This window comes from Anastrepha ludens, chromosome 6 (assembly GCF_028408465.1).
Source record: "Anastrepha ludens isolate Willacy chromosome 6, idAnaLude1.1, whole genome shotgun sequence".
In the NCBI taxonomy this organism is placed as follows: Eukaryota; Metazoa; Arthropoda; class Insecta; order Diptera; family Tephritidae; genus Anastrepha; species Anastrepha ludens.
Window position 1 is genome coordinate 51,724,726 of NC_071502.1, and position 24,599 is coordinate 51,749,324.

A 24,599-nucleotide genomic window follows, 5' to 3' on the forward strand; every position below is an offset into this window, starting at 1 on the left:
GAGAGCCATCCGCTGCGGAGCGTGTCATCGACGTCAAATCGAGTCGCCATTTGTGAACTTTGCAAACCATGTCCGTGCTGTAGACTCACCTGTGACACCTTCTCCATACACGTCGTAAATGTCCCGTGCTGCTTTGGCAGCGTTTTGAATTCGATGAAAAGCAAAGAAGAGCTGGTGTCGAAAATGTTGATATCTGCCGCCTGGGTATTCCATTTGTAAGCCTCAAAACTAATAAAAAACTAAATAACTCACAAATACAATTAACATAGTTTTATAGAGCAGAAAGAGATCTGAGATGAATACTTACCCTTTGCCAAACAGCGAATAAATCCTTGTAAAATAAAAGAAAATATAAAAACGCTATGAACTTATTCCTCCAACCCAATGTACTCGTATAGTTTCTTTGTAGTATGATATTTAAAAAATATGAAGTGGTAGTCTAAACTTCGCAATATTTTCATGCAAACCTTTTAAGCTTAAACTCTTTTGAGGTAATTTTTTAGGTAATTTTAAAAATGAATTTCTTTTATAAAAAATTTGATTTTCAGGTATTTTAAGTCCAGCTCACATAAGTAAATCTTAATATTTTTCCGAAATATTTTGGCAGAACCCTTAACACATAATATATTTGATGATCCTGGTAAGAAAACTGGAATTTCTTTTTGTAAAGCACTTTAATTCACATGCCTTTGATTAGGGTAATCAAACAATAAAACAAACATCGTTTACGTCTTTATTTTTTTAAATCGACAAATTTAAATTTCAAAGGAATCGCCGGCGTGCTAATAAGATGATATTTGAAAGGTTTATCAGTCGGATAGTTGTATTCGATATGAAATTGGCGGACCAAATTACCCAACGTCAATTCCATTTCCATATCCACAATACGTTTGCCAGCACAACTACGAGGACCAAACCCAAAAGGCAGATTAATAAATTTATTCAAACTATCTGCAGTGAGGCGCTTGCCATCACTTGTCGCTGCATCCTGTTTGCGTAACCATCGTTCCGGTATGAATTCACGTGCACGCGAAAATAAACGCTCCTCATTTGGTAACATATTCGAAATAATAAGCGCGGGCGTCTCCTTGGGCACCTGATAGCCACTCAATACTAGATCAGCACCAGTTTCACGCAAACTACCGAAGCCAATGGGATATAGGCGTAAAGCTTCCTTAATGCAGGCGCGCAGATATGGCAACTGTTTCATATTCTCTATAGTGAAATGGTCGTCTTTGTGTGGCAACACAGCACAGAGTTCTTGGCGTAGTTTGAGTTGTTTTTCTGGATTTTTAGCGATACATAGCAGAATGGTAGCGATCGCACTAGATGACTGTTGAATAAGAAAATATATTTAAATTGTTTTACTTTATAAACTATTACATGTTTGTATACACGTAGTGCCCTTACCGAATCAACACCTGCCATTAGCATATCCATAGCCATTACGATAGCAGTCTGCCGATTGATTTTCAATAACTTTTCCAATACACTTCGTTCTTCACTCTCCTTGGCGGGATTTTTTTTCTAAACGGTCCAACGCTGCGTTAACATAACGATTTGTTACATCAAACATAAGATCCATTGACTTTTCGAAGCGTCTGTATGTAGGTGTTTTTATGTATTTGTAGAATGATGGTTTGATTCCCAAATCAAAGATGGACTCTAAAAATGCGCTCATATTTTCGCAAAGTATCTTGGCCTCCTGTGAGTCGGGATTCTTGCGTATCAAACCGAAATCATGATCCAATGCTACTACAGCAACCGAATCAAAGGTGAGATGATTGATATCTTCCAGAAAGTTTTTCGGCGCTTCCAGGGTATGTGGGTCGCGTATATCGCGAATTCTAAACAGAATTTGAAAAGTCAAAGTGAGAAAAAACAATTTTTTTTTGTGTAGTTTTTGAGGAAATAAAGCAGTCAAGTAAAAAATAGTTGGATAAAAGCTTTTATACCTCTTTGACTTAGACAATATTTTTTTTATGATCACAACGGAACGAAAATGAATACGAGAGGAATCGATTTTGCCATGACATTAAAGTGTACTTTTCCGCCCGTGCATTTGTTAATTATAGCGAATATTGAGATGGCAGGTATGTAGGAGTCGATCTTTATACCAACTCACTTAGAGCGTTACCATTCCTTTGCAATACCAGAGTGTTTCCTGTTACTCCTTGTTAAGTGCAAGCCCATTGATCTGGGTAACACTTACATCCCTAAGGTCATCGGTATTATTCAAGGTATCGATAAACCTACTAACATGACACGCAAGGCAGCGGCACAGAAGATATCTGACAGACTCTTCCTCCTCCTCAGTATTGCAGCTTCTCCAACAATCCAAATGAGATACATCTAATCTTTGAGCATGCCCACCTAGCAGACAGAGGCCTGTGATCAAAGCAACTAGCAAAGAGACATTTTTCCTTGACCGATTGAGTAGCATTTTTGAGCACCTGACGTTCCAATTTTAGCAAATTCTCTTTGTAGTATTACATGTCAGACTATGAACCCATCGCATGTTGGCTGAAGTGACAATTCTACTTGCACCATCAAAGAGGTACACCTACAGTCTCCATATCAAAAGGGACCTACATCAAGTGGATGCGGAAAAATTACGTCATCTCGTTAAGAAATGTCGGGCATTTCTGAGCAATGATGGAATTAATGACAGCCCCACCAGGAGATTTCATCGCCGCCTGGCTATCAGAATAATTATAGATTTCTCTGAAGGTAGTCACCTCTTAGCATTTTGTTAATCTCAAACTGGTTTTAGGAGAGTTTGAGTGCGCCATTTGTGGAACAACATCAAGACGCACATCACAAATAGGAGAAGGAGCTCGGCCAAACACCCGAAAAGGGTGTACCCGCCAATTATAAGTATATATGTACATATATATACCATTCTCAAATACAATTCGGAAGTGCGTAGGTTCGATTCTCCGTCCATGAAACACCAAAATGATAAAAAAAGGTGCTTTTCTAGCAACGGTCACTCCTCAGCAGGCAATGGCAAGTCTCCGAGTGTATTTCTGCCATGAAAAAGTACCTCATAAAAAAATATCTGCCGTTCGGAGTCGGCTTAATTATATATATATACAAATATCTCAAATTACCTTTCTATAAACTCCAAATTCACATTTTGTAGTGGCTCCAAATAGAGTTTTGCATTTTTCGATTGCATCAAAACAGGATTTACCAAATGTCGGAATTCGCCCCATTTTTCGCCGCTATTTTGGAAGAAAAAGCAAATATTCATACATATATTTAAATAAACGAGCTAAAAAGTATAAAAGCTTATGTGTAGTAAATGGAGAATACTTAATAATAAGAGTAGGTCAAACAAAATAGAGACACGGTTTTCGATAAGTCTCTTCTCTAAGTTAAAATAATACACTTTGAGCTGAGTAACAAGGTAAGAAAATTATCAGTGCAATATTTGGGTACTAACTAAATAATAGGCAACATTCTATATTTCTTCTTAAAACAGAAATTTTTTGCAAAAAAATTATTAAATAAAATAATAATATAAAAAAAATTATTAAAACCAAAATATTTTAAATAAAAAAATTATTATGCATTTCATGTTTCATTAGTCGTTGGAAAACTGCTTTCGTCACTCCGATACTCAAATCTGGTAATCTGAAAGCTGTGAAAAACTGCAGACCCATATCTAAGCTTACTTCCTGCTCATAAATTTTGAAGAAAGTGCTGAGAGCAATATTATTTTATGCTATTTATCAATAGTATAATGGAACCACATCAGCATTGGGGGCATTCCATATTCTCATTCTAATAACCTAGTAAACAATCTAACAGCTTCTTCAGAATCTTGCATTTCGTCTGGATTTCCGATGGACTTTAGTAACATAAATCTTTCAAAAGGAAAAATATTCTACTTATTTAGTTGAAACTTGGAACAACATATATGCTTTCATTCCTCATTCTAGGATTTGGCCGGTTAATAATATTAAACTAAATCATACGCACTTTTATTTGACATTTTCATTAATAACATTGGGGCTTGTTTTCATCATGCAAAGTTTTTTCTTAATGCCGATGACTTAAAAGTTTTTAGTGGAAGCTCTAGTTAGTCGAAATTTACTTTTTACAAAGTGATTTAAACAAATTATATGACTGGAGTATTATAAATAAATTATCTCTTAGTATCAATAAATGCTTTCGTATCACATTTTCTTAAATAATAAACTCAATATCATTCGCTTCTTTCAACCGCTCAGTGTTCCTTTTCCAATCAATTAAGGTTTGAAATTGATTATGGTTTTTCCATTTCTACCCTTATCAGCTTACCTTCCAAATTCACAATTCACATGTTTGCAACTTCGCCTAAGGTCTCGTTATTTGGTCTTCTGGAACTGATCAACTTTAATATTCCTTACAGAGTCCTGCGTTTTCTTTTTCCGTTATGTGTAATAGTTGCTAAGTCAGATTATTCTAATTAGCTCGCATTTCGAGAATAAATAAATAATTTCCAAATAACGCCGCATATCCGCGCAGCGTGGTGACCTGAACTGTGGAAAGTTTTTACAATCAGCTGATATTTTAATTGCATAAGTAAATGCTACATATAAAGCCAAATTCAGCACAGCTATCTAAAACAGAGTTTGATAAGCTCTATCTTGACTAGACAAAGGTTACTTTAAATTTATGAAAGTTTATAAAACTATATTTTGCTGTATTCAATTCAGATACGCACTATTTCTAACGAAAAATATATTACCTCTTTCTTTAATTAGAAGTTACCGAATTTGTCTTTGGAAAGCTTAATTTTCTCTAGATTTTGGGACAGATATTTGAAAAATCATATAATATTTTGACAAATATAAGAACTGAAAACACAAATTTACATATTTTTTCGTACTCGTCATTCAGACCCATGGTTTCCTTGAAAAGGCCATCCTTTCGCGATTCACGGTAATATCTGACGGCATCTGTGCCTGGCCGAGTTGGCCAAATACCTTCGGTGCGACAGACCGTCGCGAAATCATCTACATTAAAGAGCACTACCGAATCAAGTTGCCCAATAACACCAGCCATGCGATAAATATCACCAAATCGTTCACGACATTTAAGAAGAAAATCGTTTACGGAGAGATCAACGAATTCCCCTAAAGAGTAAAGAAATATAGAAAGCAATCAGATATGTACATCAATAATTGAAATGTTAAGATTTTAATTATTCAAAGAAACACTAGTTGTGTATATACTGTCAGCGTCAAAATGAAGTGAACACCCCATATTGATAAGTTTTGACTATTTATTTATTTATTTTGTAATTTGAATTATTTTTCTATAAAAATATAGTTCATACCACAAGAGGAACCATATAAAGCGAAGCTTCGAACGTTGTACACAATTTATAAAAATTCGTAAAATTTTTATCAAGATTTCAAACTTGTTAATCAGAAAGTGCACCGCGTCTAAAAAATTCTTAAAAATCAGTGTAATTTTTTATCTACTTGAAACTTATACTTTCTAATGCCAAAACAATCTATTAAACTGCATACCTGAAATTTTTCTAAAAATTCTGAGTAAAAATTGGTTGAAATTTTAATTAAATATCGCCGAATTTTTAAAAATTTTATATTCGCATGAACTAAATAATTGAAGGAAGTATGAAAAATAATTGAAATTACATTTATTTATTTAAATAGTCAAAACTTAACAATATATGGCGTACATTTTATTTTGACGCTGATGGTATGCTACGAGTAAATATGAAAATCGTTACAACTAATATATTTTTTACAAAGTTCGCTGAACCTTTTCGACTAATACTAAACATCTACATATGTTTTTTTTCAGGGGACTAAAATTCCTGCTGTCCAGCATTACTCATTTTGGAAAACATCTCTAATTCTCATAAACTTTAATTTCGTCTTACCTCCTTTCACAAAGCCCCGAAACATTTGGTATCTCGTCAGTCTGGGCATGGATTTGTAAGGTAGCGCTTGCTGCCACTCCAAATCGAATGGGTTTTGTGTTGATTTGTTCTCAGCATTTTCAATCTAGAATACAAAAAATCGCACATAATTGGTTGCTATAAAGCTCTTAATGGATATTTTCTTAACAGAATATTCAAATGAGGGTTTCACACTTCTTTTTTATTGTGGCTACATACGGGAGTTGCTATTTATATTTTTGTCCTTGGGCACTTTTAGTGTTGTCAGGTGTCATCTGACCTTTCATTGTAAAGCTTGACATATTTTATCATAAACGAATTCAAGTGTTTTGATGTGCGAACCATATTAATGCTTTTCATCACGCCGAAAAAACGGTTTTGAAGCGTGAACATTTTCGTGGAAATAATTTCTCATGACTTGCGACGTGAATGAACAAGACAAAAATACATCTAAGAACTAAAATGAATATGCGATGAGCAAACACTAACGTTTAGCACAATAAAAAACTGATACAATGAATTTTCTCCACATTTTGTGGGATTAAGTAACACACAATTGCGTTGTTCTCGATAGAAATTACGTTGATGAATAAAGTTAATTTTGAACAAAAAAAAACGTGTTTTCTTTGTTAGGCCCGAGACTTTTCAGCCCAAGTGCTATGATGTGCCAAATTATAGTGAAGTTGCTGAAGTCAAATAATTGCAAAGCTATTATTTCCAGAATACCAGGAATTATAAAGGCTGTTCCGGCACTACTCCATAAGATCTGCACCAAATTTTATTAAATAATCATTATACCTTGCCTAAAATTGCTCATACGTCGTTACACTAAACCCAACCCGGGGTTGTTTTATGTTAAACCTGTGTGAAACAAAGTACGGGTGGTTAGTTAAAATTACAAATAAGTGTTGAAGTGGAGAATTAACCCTAATCCCATGTCATTCCATTTGCACCTTAATCCCATGTCGATGGGTCGGCCCTTATTTCTACTATATAACGCCAACAGAAAATTATAAAAAATTTCAGAAGGTATCTTCTAAGTTTTAACTAAATTATCTAAAGAAATTTTTTCAAAATTTTTTATTTTATCATATACAAATGGGATGAAACATGCACCGTGAAGTAGTTTCATAAAAAACGGGCCGGACGCGAACGACCATCGACATCTCAACTTGATAACTAGGAAAATATCCATGTAAAATAAGCCCCTTATAAGTTGAGAAACCTATAACCCGTTCGCTAAAATGCTATTGGAGATTTGAGAAAACTATGTATTTCATATCAAATGCATCTCAAGTTGATATCAAAGAAAAAGGTTTGTTGGGTTACTTTACCTTGACATCGCTGGCTGTCGACTGCAGCACAATTTGGTATTGCTGTAATTTTTGTTGCTTCTCACCGAGTACACTCATTCGAGAGAGAGATATGCCGACATTGCGACAAAGTATTGACATTTTCAGTACACTCACATAAATACTCAAAATATAAACAAAGAAATATACTATAGGACAATGTATCTGGCTGTACGTACATATGTGTGTATGTATGTATATATATCTGTTTAGCAATTTAAATCGTTTTTGTGTTAATAGAATAAGCCTCACTTTAGAAGTGTTTCGTTTGAGTTATGAAATTGAACTGATAGGTAAATTATTTACAGTAGGCTCTGTTTTTATGCGGCTTTTTTTTATGCGGTTTTGAAATAGTGCGGTTTTTTTTTTAATTACAAAATGCATGTCGACCTATCGGGAATTGTACATATAAACAAGATTCTAAACCAGCTAAGCAAAAACTCATCACAGATTACATCATAAATGCTAACCCTACAAGTATGGAACCGCCTGCATTACTACATATCTAGATTAGACGTGTACATTTCCTCAAGTGACGAAAGTGATTTTACGCCAAATCCTAAACGAACGCGCAACATGTGGGTATTGTCTGATTCTATTTCTGACTTAAATTCATTTTTCGATTCTGACGTTTCTTAAATAAAGATATAATTTTCAAAAATACAATATTTTGTTTATGCGATTTTATTTAATTATTTCAGATTCATGCGGTCTATGGAACGTATCTATAGTTATAATATGGGACTAGTGTCCTTTTTTATGCGATTTTATTACATTATTTCAGATTTATGCGGTTTTAGCACTTTGAAACGTATCTATAATTTTACTATAGAACTAGTAGCTTTTTTTATACTGTTTTTTTTTTTATGCTGTTTCTTGCGGAACGTATCTACCGCATAAAAACAGAACCTACTGTATTTTATTTTCGTATTGCGCGCTGCATTAACCACAACCAGTCAGTTCGAATTCCCATAGCTGAATTATCTTTGCAGTAGCAGAACTGCACGGACAGGACTATGGAGAAGATAAGATAATCACATGTACATACATATGTGGAAATAATTGAAAATATGTAAAAGTTGAAAACTGATATTATTTAATCAGTGGCATACTTGCTACACTTCAAAATTTTACATATTGTATCTATACTCTGATAAGGAATAATCTGGCCACAGAGTGCAGATAAATACATCCGATTCGTACTAGCTCTGTCTAGAGAAGAAAGCAGAACTATCGTAGATATGCTGACAAGCCACAATTTGATAGCGGCGCAGGTATGTATGTATGATAAGATTGCTTGCTAAGTAATATAATAAAATGTTGTTCTTGGTCGTAATTTTTATCTGTAAACAAAACTGAGTTCAATGCTGCGTAGATTTCTTGTTGTTTATTTTTTCTTTTCTTTCAAATAATCATATGTACATATGTATGTGGATACATACAGTGGACATACATACAGTGGAAAAGCTAATTTGTTTGTTTGTTTGTTTGTTTTTGTTTTTGCGATCTGGTAGTTTGAAAGGCAAAGGTCACTATGCTTTTCTATTGTTCTAACGGTAATCAAAAATAAGAAGAAGAAACAAGCGGGCATCCAGGATTTTCTTTGGAGGAATTCTGTGTAAAATAATCCCATATACATACATAAATATGTATGTATAAAGAGGGTTGCCCTCTATATTTGCGCATTTACAACACATTGTGTGATCAGCTGCGATTTGATACTTACATATGTATATCGAAAAGTTTGGTATTTTTTAGAATAAACTTACAAGCTACGTTTTCGCTTACGATTTACTTGGTATTTTTCTCTAAATCATCGGACAATTCCAACGTTTGGGCGATATCAATTTTTTATCTCACTGAAAAGAGAACAAGTAAGACTCGCATGTGAAAATGTTACATGTAAGTTTAGCCCAAAAAATACCAATAAACAATGAGATAAAAAACTCATATCGCCCAATAGATGGAATTAGCTCGGGGCAATTTTCGTACGATCATCTACTACGATTTTCGATATGGATTATCGAGACAGGAGTGAAATGATGAACTTACTTCGACTTTTGGTTTTGAACCACCACACTTAGCCAGCGTGAAACGATACTTGCTGAATGAATTTCGTAAAGGCTGCCTAAAATCGATTGTTGTTGTAGAAACAATCGATGTTGTTCATCAATTGGTAACGATAGATCGACATGTGACACAACGCGTGGTATAGGAAAAAGTTTATTGCATAAACATTTCGTTGGCAAGAAGGTTGGTTCTCGCATTATTTGACAATTGACCAAAAAAGGTCTAGTCGATTCGGTTAAAGAAATGTACAACAAATTCAGTTGCGGTGCTTCAAAGCATGTCTATAGCATCGGAACAGGTGACAAATCTTGGATCCATTCAAATGAACTGAAACTTAAAAAACTTCAATCGGCATTTTGGGCATTCCAAATCGAACTGAAGTGGTCGCCAGTTTTCTGATCATGAGTGATCTGAGAGTGGTACACAATCACTTTTTGCCAGAAGTTTTCAGATAATTAAGGAAAACCAACCACCGAAAGCCAATAATCCTTCACCAAAATAATGTCAGATCACTCAAGATAGTTTTTGAGCACTCAATAGATCAAATTAATGGTTCTTCCACCTTACGCCCCTTATTTAGCATTTAATGATTTCTTTTTGTTTTCGATGATAAAAAAAAATTGCGAAGTCAACGTTTTTTAGCACTTGAATAGCTTGCCTTTAAACAGCTATTTCTGGAGGTATCCACTTCGAAGTGGAAAAAGTGTTTTGAAAATTGGTTCAAGCGAATGCAGAATTGTATTGACTTCCAAGAAGATTATTTTGTAAAACAATAAAGCCATTTTCATTATTACTTTACTACGTTTTCATTGTTGAACGCAAAATATAAAAGGCAGCCCTCGTAAAATATACAAAATTAAATATTTATAGTTTATTTTAGAATAATTTATTTATAAAACGTGAGGAACCCCTTATAAATAGACATACTTATTTAGACGCATAACAACATACTAAGTGCACTGTTCTAAAAACACTATAATATTAATAATAAAACAAACAAAAAACGTATTTAAAAAAAAAAGCTGAATCTAAATCGCAATTACCAACATTTGCTGGAACGAAAATACAAAAAAAACTATAATTTGATTTCGTCTCATCGCTGGTCTGCAGCAAATTTGTGCTGCTCCATTCAACCTCTCTTGTGAAATCGTAGATCTCATCTCTTATTTTCGCAAGTTGTTACGGAAGGGAAGTTAATAAATTATCATATTCGGCAGTGTATTTTTTACCGCACAGTTCAATGACTTTTAGGTGGCGAATAAGCCAGTATTGATTTTCAACCTTTTCCACTAAGTGAAGATATGCGTCTATGCCAAACGAATTAAGTAGCGTCTAAAACACGATGGCAACCCGTAGAATTTGGAGCATAATTTTTGCCAATCACGGTAGTCTTCAATTTTTTGTTGTGAATTTGAAGCATAAAGCCCTCTCCTATGCATCGTTAGATATTAAATTTAGATATTTGAAACAAGCGAATTTAGTGATTCCAGGTAATAAGGTTCCGTTTTTGGGTACTGGCTTCTGAGTCAGTCATTACACAGATTAGAGTACGAGTACAGGTACCGCTGCCTGGTGAAACCTCATATGTCTAATAGCTCCTGGTGACGCTCGAGCATGCATGTCCTGCAGCTTATATGTATGTATGTACTATGTGTGGGTGTCGGGTGCATGACGCTAATATCTAAAATTTTTGATTTTCATCATGGAAAAGCCGACAACAAGTATGCGTGACACGAAGCAAGTACGAGTGTCACCCGTCGCGCACACATTTAAGCCTGCTGGACATGCTATAAGTGCCAAAATAGCCCGGATGTTACCCACTGTGATCTGGCTGTCGCAATTAAACAGTTCTATTGTATACATATACTTAATTCTCATTTTCTATGACACACATACATACATATGTATGTACGTATACAAATATGCCTCAGACTCTGAATCAGGACTCTATTTGCAAGCTAGAAAAATTAAACAACATCTACATATGTATGTATGTCTGAGCTTGTTTTGGCAGAAGATATTTATGTAAGTTGAAAATCTAAAGAAAACACATTTTTCTTCATTACTTTCCCGATGTGTTTTTTCTTTCTGTATTTTTGTTTTTTGTCTGTTTTTTTTTGTAATAACATTCAATATATATAATATACATATATACATATATTGTAATATAATACTTTTAACATTCAATCAGTTCACTACATAAACATAATCTAATACATACAAGTAAATCTCTCAATAATTCAAATCAATAAACTTAAATTTCAGTGGAATGCGTGGCGTACTAAGAAAATGGTTTACAAAAGGCTTATCCGATGGGTGATTGAATTCGATTTGGAAGTGTCGCACCACATTGCCTAATGACATTTCCAACTCCAGTTCCACAATTCGCTTGCCCACACAACTACGTGGCCCGAAACCAAATGGCAAATAAATAAATTTGTTCAAATTATCAGCAACTAATTTTTCGCTTTCGGTCGTCGTCGATTCAGCCGGATGGCGCAACCAACGTTCGGGTAAAAATTCCTGTGCTCGTGGAAAAAACTGTTCATCATTTAGTAGCATAATGGAAGTCATAAAAACACGTGTACCCTTTGGCACTTGATAGCCACCCAATACCAAGTCAACGCCGGTTTCACGTAAATTACCAAAAGCAAGTGGGTAGAGACGTAGCGCCTCCTTGATGCAGGCGCGCAGATAAGGCAAGTTTTTCATGTTCTCCATGGTGAACTGGTCATCCTTGTGTGGCAGCACATTCAAAAGTTCTTCACGTAACTTTTGCTGTTTCTCTGGATTCTTAGCAATGCACAAAAAGACGGCTGCTAGTACGGAAGATGTCTGTGAGAATTTGTAAAATTCAGAAGAATGAGGTTATGTACTATAATTGTTGGCACTACTATGACTTACCGTATCCACAGCAGCCATTTGCATATCCATCGCCATTATGATAGCAATTTTGCGATCAATTTTCAGAAGCTTCTCCAACACACTGCGCTCTTCTCCCTCATTTGAAGGATTCTGTTCCAAGCGCACTAAAGCGTCATTGACAAATCTACTTGTTATATCGAATATTGAGTCCATCGATTTTTCGAAGCGTCGATATGTGGGTGTTTTTATGTATTTGTAAAGTGATGGTTTCACACCTAAATCATAGAATGATTTCATAAAAACGTTTAAATTATCGAAGAGCATTGCGGCCTCTTTTGAGTCGGGATTCTTGCGAATCAAACCAAATTCATGATCCAAAGCCACCACTGCGACTGACTCGAAGGCGAGTCGATTCATGTCATTCACAAAGTTGTCTGGCACCTCTAGGGTTTGTGGATCACGTATGTCACGAATTCTGTGAAGGAATAAACATACATACTTACTCCATTAAGGCACGTCTAACGAATAAAAGTAGTGAGCTTTACTAACCGAGCAGCTAAATTAATCCTAACTTTAAAGTCACCTTTAACTACTTTCATTTTCTTATTTGTCTAATAACGTTTTCTCAAGTGACCACAATTAGGTCGGAGTAAACCCTGGAATTCTGGAAGGCTTGGCTTGTTTTTTAGTTTGGTTACAAAAACAAAAAGTCCTTCTTCTCCTTCTTAATTGGCGCGATAACCGCTTACGCAATTTTGGACGAGTTTAACAAAGCGCGCCAGTCGTTTCTTGGACACACCAAGTGAAGCCAAGTCCTTCTCTACCTGATATTTCCAACGCAGAGGAGGCCTTCATCTCCCTCTGCTACCACCAGCTGGTACCGCATCGAATACTTTCAAAGCCGGAGCGTTTGTATCCATTCGGACGACAAGACTCAGCCAACGTAGCCGCTGGATCTTTATTCGCTGCACTATGTGTATGGCGTCGTAAAGCTCATCGTTCCATCGCCTGCAATATTCGCCGTTACCAACGTGCAAAGGTTCAAAAATTTTACGCAGAATGTTTCACTCAAACACTCCAAGCGTCGCTTCATCGTATGTTGTTATCGTCCACGCTTCTGCGTCATACGTTAGGACGGGCATGATGAGAGCTTTGTAGAATGTTAGTTTTGTTCGTCGAGAGAGGTCTTAACTACTCAATTGCCTACTTAGTCCAAAGTAGCACTTGTTGGCAAGAGAAACTCTACGTTGGATTTCAAGGCGTACATTGTTATCGGTGTTAATGTTGGTTCCTAAATAGACGAAGTCTTTTACAACCTCGAAATTATAACTGTCATCAGTGACGTGGGTGCCGATACGCGAGTGCGCCGACTGGTTGTTTGAAGACAGGAGGTACTTTGCCTCTTTATCCAGTTTGGAAAAGGCAGAACTAACAGCGCGGTTGTTAAGGCCGATGATGTCAATATCATCGGCATACGCCAACTATTGTACGCTCTTATAAAATATTGTGCCTGAGCGATTAAGTTCCTCGTTTGGTATCAAACGGCTCGTAGAGGTCCTTCCCAATTCTGACGGCGCTGCTGGTGTTGAGCAACGTCATCTTGCAAAGCCGTATTAGTTTCGTGGAGATACCAAATTCAGACGTCGCGGCATATAGATAACTCCTTTCCGTACTGTCGAATACAGCTTTGAAATCAACGAAAGGATGGTGTGTGTCGATTCTCCTTTCATGGGTCTTTTCCAATATTTGGCGTATTGTAAATGTTTGGTCCATGGTAGGCTTTCAAGGCCTAAAACTCCATTGATAAGATCCAATCAGTTGGTTGACGGTGGGCTTCAGCCTTTCCCACAATACGCTCGCTAGAACCTTATAGGTGATATTTAGAAGACTAATCCCGCGGTAATTGGCACAGATTGCAGGACGGCCCTTCTTATGGATTGGGCAAAGCACACTTAAATTCCAATCTGCAGTCATGCTTTCATCCGACCATATTTTGCATAGAAGCTTATGCCTGCTCCTTACCAGCTCTCCGCTGCCATGTTTGAATAGCTCAGCCGGCAGTCCGTCGGCGCCCGCGGCTTTGTTGTTCTTTAGCCGCATTATCGCTACTCTCTTCTCGTCATGGTCGTTAGCGGAACGTCAATTCCGTCGTCGACGATTGGGGTATCGGGATCTTCACATTCTCTGTGACATGCGCAGTTATCACTGTTTAACAGGTTCGAAAAGTGTTCCCTCCATAATTTAAGTATGCTCGGGATGTCAGTCAGCAGATCGCCGTCTTTGTTCTTATAGGAAAACGCCCCGGTATTGAAACCTTCTGTAAGTCGCCGAACTTTTTGGTAGAATTTTCGGGCGTTGTTCCTATTGGCCAGTATCTCCAGCTTCTCGCACTCACGTATTTCGGCCTCTCGTTTCTTCTGTCGTATAATACGTCTCTCTTCCTTTCTTAGCTCTCTGTAGCGATCCCACATGGCTCGCGTTGCGTCCGATCGCAGCGTGGCTCTATAGGCAGCATCTTTTCTTTCTGCGGCAGCATGACATTCCTCGTCGTACCAATTGTTTTTTCGGGCTCGCCGGTTTGCTCGTGTTGCCGGTTTGTTGGGCAGTACTCTCTAAGAGTAGGAGTGAGAGTCGAGTGGCGAATCTTCTGGCTGTCTGTTGTGATTGCAGCATTTCGATGTTGAACATACTTTGCATAGGTAGATGTACGTTTTTTGGTGAACAGAGGCGCGTGCGCAGTTTGGCTGCTACAAAGTAATAATCCGAGGCGATGTTGGGTCCTCGGATCGTACGTATATATAAAACACTAGAAGCGTGTCTTCCATCTATCACAACATGATCGCTCTGGTTTCGCGTTTTTCTATCAGGAGATAGCCAGGTAGCTTGGTGTGTGTTTTTATGTTGGAATCTGGTGCTGAGACTACCATGTTTCGGGCTCCGGCGAAGTCGATCAGCCTCTGTCCATTACCGGATGTTTCGTTGTGCAAGCTGAATTTTCCGACTGTGGGACCAAAAATTACCTCCTCCCCCACCCTGGCGTTGAAGTCGCCAAGCACGATTTTTATGTATATTATTATGTTTTATGTCGTGGCAGCGCTCATAGGAACGTTCCAAGCGCTCATAGAAGGAATCTTTGGTCGCATCGTCCTTCTCTTCCGTCGGGGCGTGGGCGTAAATTAGCGATATGTTAAAAAAACGGGCTTTGATGCGGATTGTTGAGAGACGCTCGTCCACCGGAGTGAACAACAGTACTTGGCGACGAAGTCTCTCTTTCACAACAAATCCGTCACCTTTACATGGCAGCTGTAGTAGACGTCGCAAGGTCCTATGTTCTTCTTGCCTTGCCCCTTCCATCGCATTTCTTGCATGGCAGTGATGTCAGCCTTTACTCTCACGAGGACATCAACCAGCCGGGCAGAGGCACCTTCCTCATTAAGTGCCCGGACATTCCAGGTGCATGCCGTCAAATCGTTATCCTTACTTCGTTTGCAGGGGTCGTCATCAGTAAAGTAGTTCTCATCCGACTTTGTAAGTCTTTTCATTGGGGGGGATTTTTAAGTGGCGGGTCCCAAACCCTCACGTTAGCTCATTCCCGAACGGGTGTTCGGAAGCTACCCAGAGGATACGTGGGTTAATCCCACGCTTGAACTTTACGCAGAGGAATCGTCCTGACCACTCCCAAGTGAATGGCGGTAAGTAACTTTCCCCACTTGCGTGTACTTCTAAACATGGAACCATCCTCCAACAAACAAAAGGCCTAAGTTACAGAAATCGGCATATCAAATGAGATATTAATTTTCTTTCGTAGATATTCTGTGGAAACCCATGAAAAATTTCCTTTAAAGTTGTTGTCTTATCATTCATAGTTTTATATGCAATGTAGCCTTCCATTTGATATCTACATTTCCATACCTTGTACAATTTTAGATTTATACGATTTTTTTAAACCAAATGAACCTCAAGAGAAACTTAAACTTAATCAAATGTAAAGTATGGACATAATTTTCTTACTAAAATCCCATGTACAGAGATTTTACAATTACCTCTGTATAAACTCCAAGTTAACCTCTTGCATGGGTTTCAAGTAGAGCTTAGCATTTTTCGGTTGCATTAAAATGGGATTCACAGCATGTCGGAATTTGCCCCATTCTTCGCCGCTATTCAAGTAAGAAATAATTTAAAAAGCATAATGATTTATAGATCAAAAACTCCGTTCATTATCCGTATTCAACCTACTGCGCGGCCAAGCCAACCGTTTCACTAAAAAACCCGTCCTTTCGCTCAAGGCGATAATGTTTCACCACTTCACCGCCGGGTCGTATAGGCCAAATACCCTCAGTGCGAAATATTTTTTGAAAATCGGTTACATTAAAAAGTACCACTGTGGTTGGCTGTCCAAAAACGCCAGCCATGCGAAAAGTGTCACCGAAACGTTCGCGACATTTTAGGAGCAAATCATTCAGCGACATATCAGCAAAGTCGCCTAAAAAATGAAAAGCATCACAAAGTTCGTTATTAGAAGAACAAAAGTTATTAAATTCTAAACTTACCGCCTTTCATAAAGCCACGCACCATTTGGTATTTGGTGAGGCCTGGTATGGCTTTGTAGGGTAGCGCCTGTTGCCATTCAGCATCCAAAGAATCCACAAATGATTTGCTGTCTATATTGTGAGTCTATTGAAAGGTAAACATAAACAAAAAATTTTAATTAAAATTTGTTCAAAAATAATAGACCAAAATTCGTTTAAGTACTCGGGTCAGTTAATAAGCAAAAATATAAGAAAAATATGAGAAAATATAGGAAAATAGTTCATTAAATTTGTTTAGTCCTATACACTTATTTTCAACGTAAACAAAAGGGATATCGGAAAGCCCTCAAAATGAGAAGGCATATATCGTCTTGATTCGACGTGAACAGTTTTCCAATGCCCTTTTTTTATTCTTAAATAAAAAAGTTACATGGGGGCCAAATTGGTGAACTTGGTGAATCCCTTAGTAATTAAGGGGAGGTATTTAAAGTTTAAACTTTTTTTAAATTCATAGTCACTATTAAAGAATTCAGCAATAAATAATCTCTAAAGTTGGAAAAATGTAGAAAAGGCAACATTTTTGATCTTTCTCGATTCTGACTCGAAAATAACTAAAGAAACCCTAGGTATTAGTGTACATCCCTGTCTGTTGTTATTTATGATGTACACTAGAAAACTACTTCTTTTAAGACGTCTCCAGAGATTCACTGTCACCCACTAAATTTTCAATACCTTTCACAATTTTGTCAATCTCAACTATTGTATTTGTAATTCATGAAAGTTGAGTGTCTTTGTAACCAAATTTATCTGACGTCCAATTTTTCATGCCAAATTTAAAACTGTAATCTATAGCTTTTGAGAGAATACAGACACTAAGTATTCCGCTACCAGCTACTCAGTTCTCTCTCAGTGAATTTGATAATCCCTGTTCTTCTTCTTATTCTTCTTTACTGGTGCAATATCCGCCTAAGCGTAGAATATCACATCATTGCAATAGCTATCTGGTTGAGTTAAACAAATACGTTCCAGCAAATGATAACCTCTTTTCAATAAGCTGTGCAGAGAGCAAAAGTTTCTATCGAGCAACTGGTGAGGTAGAATTGTGAAACTTCCCGGACTGTTTCATGAGAAAATTCGACCCCACACTAATCTTCAAGCTCACTAGCAAGATTTTTTGTTGAAATCTGCGGATTCGCGCCTACTTCTCTACACCAAATACGTTCGGCGTGGTCAGGTATTTTCCATGGTCATCAACATACAGATTTAGTCTCCAGCCTATTTTCATTGTATACATTACATACATATTAAGCTACAAATAATTTGACTGGTTTAACAAAACATTTCTGATAACTACTGCAAACTTTTACCTATTGTATAATTTTAATATATGTAATATAAGCGGCCGCCATAGCCGAATGAGTTGGTGCGTGACTACCATTCGGAATTCAGAGAGAACGTAAGTTCAAATCTCGGTGAAACACCAAAATAAAGAAAAAGTTGTTTCTAATAGCGGTCGCTCCTCGGCAGGCATGAAAAACCTCTTCATAAAAAATATCTGCCGTTCGGAGTCGGCTTGAAACTGTAGGACCCTTTTTTGCGGAACAACATCAAAACGCACGCCACAAATAGAAGGAGAAACTCGGCCAAACACCCAAACAGGGTGCATGTGCAATTTAAATATAAAGGGTTTTCCAATAAGAGGTGTTATTCCCGTAAAAAATCAATGGTTTCGTTGCTTGTGTGGAACGTAGCGCCGTCTTGTTGAAAATAAACGTTGTCCAGATCAATACCATCCACTTCAGACCATAAAAAATCGTTAAACATCTCTCGATAGCGCAATCCATTCACTGTAACTGTTGCTCCAGCTTCATTTTCAATGACTTCGCCGGACTATAAACCGCACCAAACAGTCACACGTTGAGGATAGATGGCTCTTCAACAATAAGTCTTGGATTTTCTGAGCCTGGTGCGACAATTTTGCTTGTTGACAAAGCCAACGAGGTGAAAATGGCCCTCATCACTCAAGATGATTTTTTGATGAAATTCCAGATCATTTTCATGCATTTCAACGACCCAATCAGCAAAGACTTGACGTTTTTGATAATCGGCCGGCTTGAGTTCCTGTGTTAATTGCACTTTATAAGCCTTAAGACCCAAATCTTTATGTAAAATACGATGCAATGACGTTTGTGGAATGCTGAATTCCAAAGAACGACGAGGAATGGACAAACCTGGGGTTTCTTCAACACTTTCGGCTACAACTGCAATATTTTCGGCTATTCTTGAGCGACGTGCACGGGTTTTATTCTTCACATCACTAACTTGCCCCAACTGCTTGAATTTTTTCCACCAATTTCTGTATTGCGGTCCGACACGGGGATTCACGATGACCCGAAAATGTTCGAGTTTTACGAACCATCTCTGCCAAATTTATACCATTTTTATAGTGAATTTTTATAATTTCAATGAGTTGTTTAACCGTTTGAGTGCGATTCGTCGATATAGCGACGATAACTAATTACTCCAAATTTGCGGCGCGTTGCTATAGCGACGATTGCATCCCTGTGCATTTGGCGTTCGGCTAGGAACGTGTTGAATATTATTTTGCGATATTTATAAAAAATTTATGTCATATAAAAGTATAAATTAGTTGAGACCGTTAAAAACAATTTTTATTTTTCGTTCAATATCGATATTTTGAAAATAAATTGCGCAAATGTGTAGTATGTAGTGTAAAAGGATCTAAAAATCCAAAGCGTTCCCGGCTAATATGCAACATTTGCAAAAAAGGTGTGCATGGTACATGTGTGGGGAACCACAAATGTGCCAAAATTTGAATAATAATGCCGGAACTTGTTGTAAAAAAAAAAAAGATGATATTAAAAAAATGTAAATAAGTTTTTCTTATAATCATAACTAATAGTTTAGTCTACAAAATAAAAATAAAATTATTGAAATATGTAATTTTTTGTGTTCTCTATGCTTATATTTGTAAAGCCATCATATTTCAGTTTTCTTAGACCAAATTTTGCTTCGCAATTTTCGTATGTATTAAAGAAAATCGCTTAGCACTCAAACGGTTAAGCGTGTATCGTTACATTTTTATTAATGGCGTAGTTTCTACTTCTCAAATATCAAAAAATAGCAGCTTCAAAAGTGATATCTACTGAAACAGCGGGGTATTCAAAATAACACCTGTTATTGGAAGACCCTTTATAATATACCGACCGAGTCAGCTCAAACGATGTCCATTTTCCAGGCATTTTTGTATTGTTTATATAATATTTTACGTACGATTTGATATTTTGATCAACAAAGCACTCTCACTATCATTTTCTGACAGGTCGGTGATTAACGCGTGTGTAAAAACTTAGTGAGATAACGGTTTATCGAATCACCTTAGCGAATGATGCCGCAAATGATATGTAAAACACTTTCTGAACAGCTGAGAGATACATTTGTTTTGTTTTTTTGATTTTGTTTGTGCTTGCTTTGTTTGTGCTTGCTTTGTTGGTGCTTGCTATGCAAGTTAATGAAAGAATTTTGTGAGTGTAAATGACTTGAATATTTGAGTATGTCAAAACATTTTCTTGACAAACTGTATAGTATACAACAAACCAAATACATATGCATTGTCACCAAATCAAAGTCAAGTGAGGGGATGATCGATAAAATTCCTTTTGCTTTGTTACAAAAACCCTTTCGAACGAGTATTCGTACTGAAATGGAATGGAATGCGTCAGTTGACTGCCACGATTTTTAATCAATTCAACTAATTTTTTTACAGAAACTTAAACTTCATTTCGACCTCAAATCGATTATTTAAATCGAGAACTTGATCGAGAATAGTTACAGAAATGACCCACAGATACGCCATGAACTTCATGAAACTCAGCTTTGATCTCTTTCGATTTCAGGTCTTTAATATATGTATAAATATTTCATCTCCACATTTGTATCAACGATAATAAAAATTAATGAAATAAATGTAGCTAAAAATCTGAACACTTATTATATAGTAACCATTTACGTTGCAATGAGCGCCATCTTTTGCATTTTCCAAAGTCCTATCGATCTATGCTTGTACTACCATTGTAAGTAGAACACAGTAAAAACAAATAATTCACCTTGACATTGACAGCAGTCGATTGTAACGCAACTTGCATTCGTGGTACTTGCTGTTGTTGTTTTCGTACGTTTGTGCACCTCGACGCTATTACTCGTACAACGCCGGCATTGCGTGCACTTCGAATGGATAACATTTTCAAGTTGGCTGGCGAGAAAAGTTCCGCCTGCAGTTGATATGTATGTATGTATGTGTGAGCACGTATGCGTATGTCAAAACCAAAATTCTCGTAAATAATGAATATCCGTATTCACAGATGCAACAAAATCTCTTATCGCAGTACTATTGTCTTGTGTGTTCGCGCTTGGAGCAACCAAATTTAACTAAATATAATATACATATGTATGTATGAATTGAAGGGTAACAACAATTCATCCATACGAATTTCACGGGAGTATTGCACGATAGCAACGTAGGCGATGCGGTTTTTATAGAAATTCAACAGTGTTCTGAGTCGGTTTGGGGCGTACAAAGTTATCAGTGCAGTGGTGTCATCAAAGTGGGTTAGCTTCGAGGTTTAAAACAACATTTCGACAAATGTTTTTGAAAACTATTTAAAAACTTTAAAATTCGTAGTATTTATATCTTCTTCTTTTTAATTGGTGCGATAACGGCTTACGCGATTTTGGTCGAGTTTAACAAAGCGCGCCAGTCGTTTCTTTCTCGTACTAACCGGCGCCAGTTGGACACTGCAAGTGAAACCAAGTCTTCTCCACCTGATCTGTCCAACGCAGAGGAGGCCTTCCTCTTCCTCTGCTACCACCAGCTGATACCGCATCGAATACTTTCAGAACCGGAGCGTTTGTATCCATTCGGACGACATGACCCAGTCAACATAGGCGCTGGATCTTTATTCGCTGCGCTACGTCTATGTCGTCATAAAGCTCATACAGCTCATCGTCTGCGATATTCGCCGTTGCCAACGTGCAAAGGTGCAAAAATCGTACGCAGAATCTTTCTCTCAAACACTCCGAGCGTCGCTTCATCGGATGTTGTCATCGTCCAAGCTTCTGCGCCATACGTTAGGACGGGCATGATGAGAGCCTTGTAGAGTGTTAGTTTTGTTCGTCGAGAGAGGACTTTACTACTCAATTGCCTACTTAGTCCACAATAGCACTTGTTGCCAAGAGAGATTTTATGTTGGATTTCAAGGCTAACATTGTTATCGGTGTTAATACTTGTTCCTAAATAAACGAAGTCTTTTACAACCGCGAAATCATAGCTGTCAACAGTAACGTGGTGAACGCGAGTGCGCCGACTGTTTGTTTGATGGCAGGAGGTACTTCGTTTGTTCTCGTTCACCATAGTAGTATTTATATACCTCTTATATAATAATAAAGGTCAATTGGTGAATTAGTTTAATTATATTGTAATATATTACTCGAAGTATATGGTGTGTATATACTCGTATGTACTAAAAGCCACCTTACTTCTTTAACACTCCTCGTATATTACTGAATGACCCATAATGATGGCATACATTGGTACAACGTACTGGTGGTGCTACCAAAAATTTGACTACATCTACATATAAGTTTCTAGTATAAACTGGCAGCTTCCATTTTTTTTGTTTGAGAAGCAAAAGCAATTTTGAGCTATTCAACAACACATCGGAACGGTTTGTCGCACACAAATTAAATTTCCAAATATTTTACTAGTTTTTATGCTAAATAAAACAAATCACTTTCTTGCTTCCTTTAAAATAAAAAATTCTCCGCCTATGTTTTTTAATTTATGTGGGCACACCTAACGCTCTTTGCTACAAGAATGGCTTATCTTAAAAACATGCAAGTGCAAAAAATTCACCAAAAACGCTCAAAAGCGCTTTCTTATGCTGCAGAGAAGACGAACCCGGTTTAAACTATAAATCAATGTTTAGTTTCCTACTAAGAAATTTTTCAACATGTATAATATTTCTGCTTAATTGAAGTAGATTAATTAAAGCACGATTATTTAGTTATGATGTTCTCTTCATTCATGCTCTCGCCGCTATTAAATATAACGATATTATTATATTGGGCCACTAGAAAACAAAACCTGTTTTTAAGCGCTCAAGATTTTATAATTTGAGAAAATCATGTACTTAATCCACCAAGTGCAAGAGAGTAATAAATATTAGGAATATTAATATGGAAAAATTATATCTCAATCCCAGAAACTGCTTAGCAGTAAAAAATTGTATTTTTGTTTAAAGCAGAGATTGTAGCTATTTGTCATTAAAATATAATTAAATTGCATATGAAGAAAGTATACACAAATAAAAGAACGCCTTATAAGGCAAACTTTCGTGTGACAAAACCAAATTGGAATCACTAATTTATTATACATATTAGGTTGAGGAAAGCGAAATCCATTACTTTCGTGGTAGATGGCTTTAGAGATCAATATCTCGGAAAGTATCAATCAAATAATTTAAAGTTTACACTCCTTGTCAACATTCCACACTAAAAAAATCGTTTGCTGTTTTTTGTTTGTCCCATTCAGTTGTGAGTTACAAAGTGTTTACAATGGAAGTCAACAAAGAGAAACGGAGAATATTTTCATTTCATTTTATTCGTTTCTAAAATTAAATTTCTTTGTATGATACGAAGCGCAAAAGCGTCTCACTACATGAGACGAGCATTATGCGAAAACAGCTGATAAGTTCGCAGCCTAAGGCATTTAATGAGTGAAAAGTATGGTTTTATAATTATTTATATATATTATATATACTATAATATTTTTAATGTAATCCCACGCGAGTGAAACACACTTTTAACATTGTGTATATACTGCCTTTATTCAACTGAAACAATTTTACATAAGTTTCTCTTCAAAAAGTGTTTCTTCGGCCACCTTCAATTTACTATCATCCATAAACTCTCATCCCTTACCTTTTTTTACTTTAAAAAGAAAAAATGGCACTAGGAAGCCGGTTTGGGCTATGGGGTGGGTGTCCTATATTTGGATATTTTTTAATTTTTGAAGCATATTTCGTAACTGTAGCGATGTGTGTTGTCTTGCAGAGACAGTCCTACGCCTGTTAACGTAAAGGGTGTGATTTTCATACTAACAATAACTGTGAGTAACGAGTCGACGAGTCATCGCTAAGTGCCTAACATGGGTCCCGGGACACGTGGGTATCACGGGTAATGAGACCTCTGACTCCCTTCTGCGGCCATCACAGCCACGGTTAGCAAATGGGTAACTACCACCCACAAGTGAGCTTGGCAGTCTGAGAGAGCCTGCAGATGGACTAAACTGATGTTACCTGTCATGTCCGATCGACTGTCGCAAACCCTTCTGTTATTAAGCAGAGGAGAGTGTAGACGGCTGGTTGGACGATGACGGGCCACTTTCTGTGGGCAAAGCACATGAAAAGGTTGGGCATCTCAGACAGTGTACTCTGCCCAGCCTGTGAATAGGAGGATGAGACGGCGGTGTGCCTGCCCCGCCTTCGCTCGAATCAGGTTTGAGGTCTTTGGCACTGATATGTTAAGAAGCGATCATCTTGGCTCCTTGGCATCACAAGATCTACTCAGATTTCTAAGGAGATCGAGTAGATTTAAAGAAAATTAAAAGGGAATCCAAGTGTAGTACAATGGACTTAATTAATGTCTGAGTGCTGCACTTGCTAGTTGTCCCGACAAAAAAAAATAGTGCTTTAGGTCGCGACAGTACGATACGTCCTTCCTAAAAGTGAGTGATTTCATGTTAAGTAGTTTTGTTAAGTTTTGAACCTTTCCAAAAAATTTTGG

At 37.0% G+C, this 24,599-nt stretch overlaps 1 pseudogene; it reads right to left on the reverse strand.

The window, feature by feature from the left end:
- Positions 1-733: 733 nt before the first annotated feature.
- Positions 734-21,252, reverse strand: LOC128867064 (uncharacterized; annotated as a pseudogene).
- Between the last annotated feature and the right edge of the window lie 3,347 nt (positions 21,253-24,599).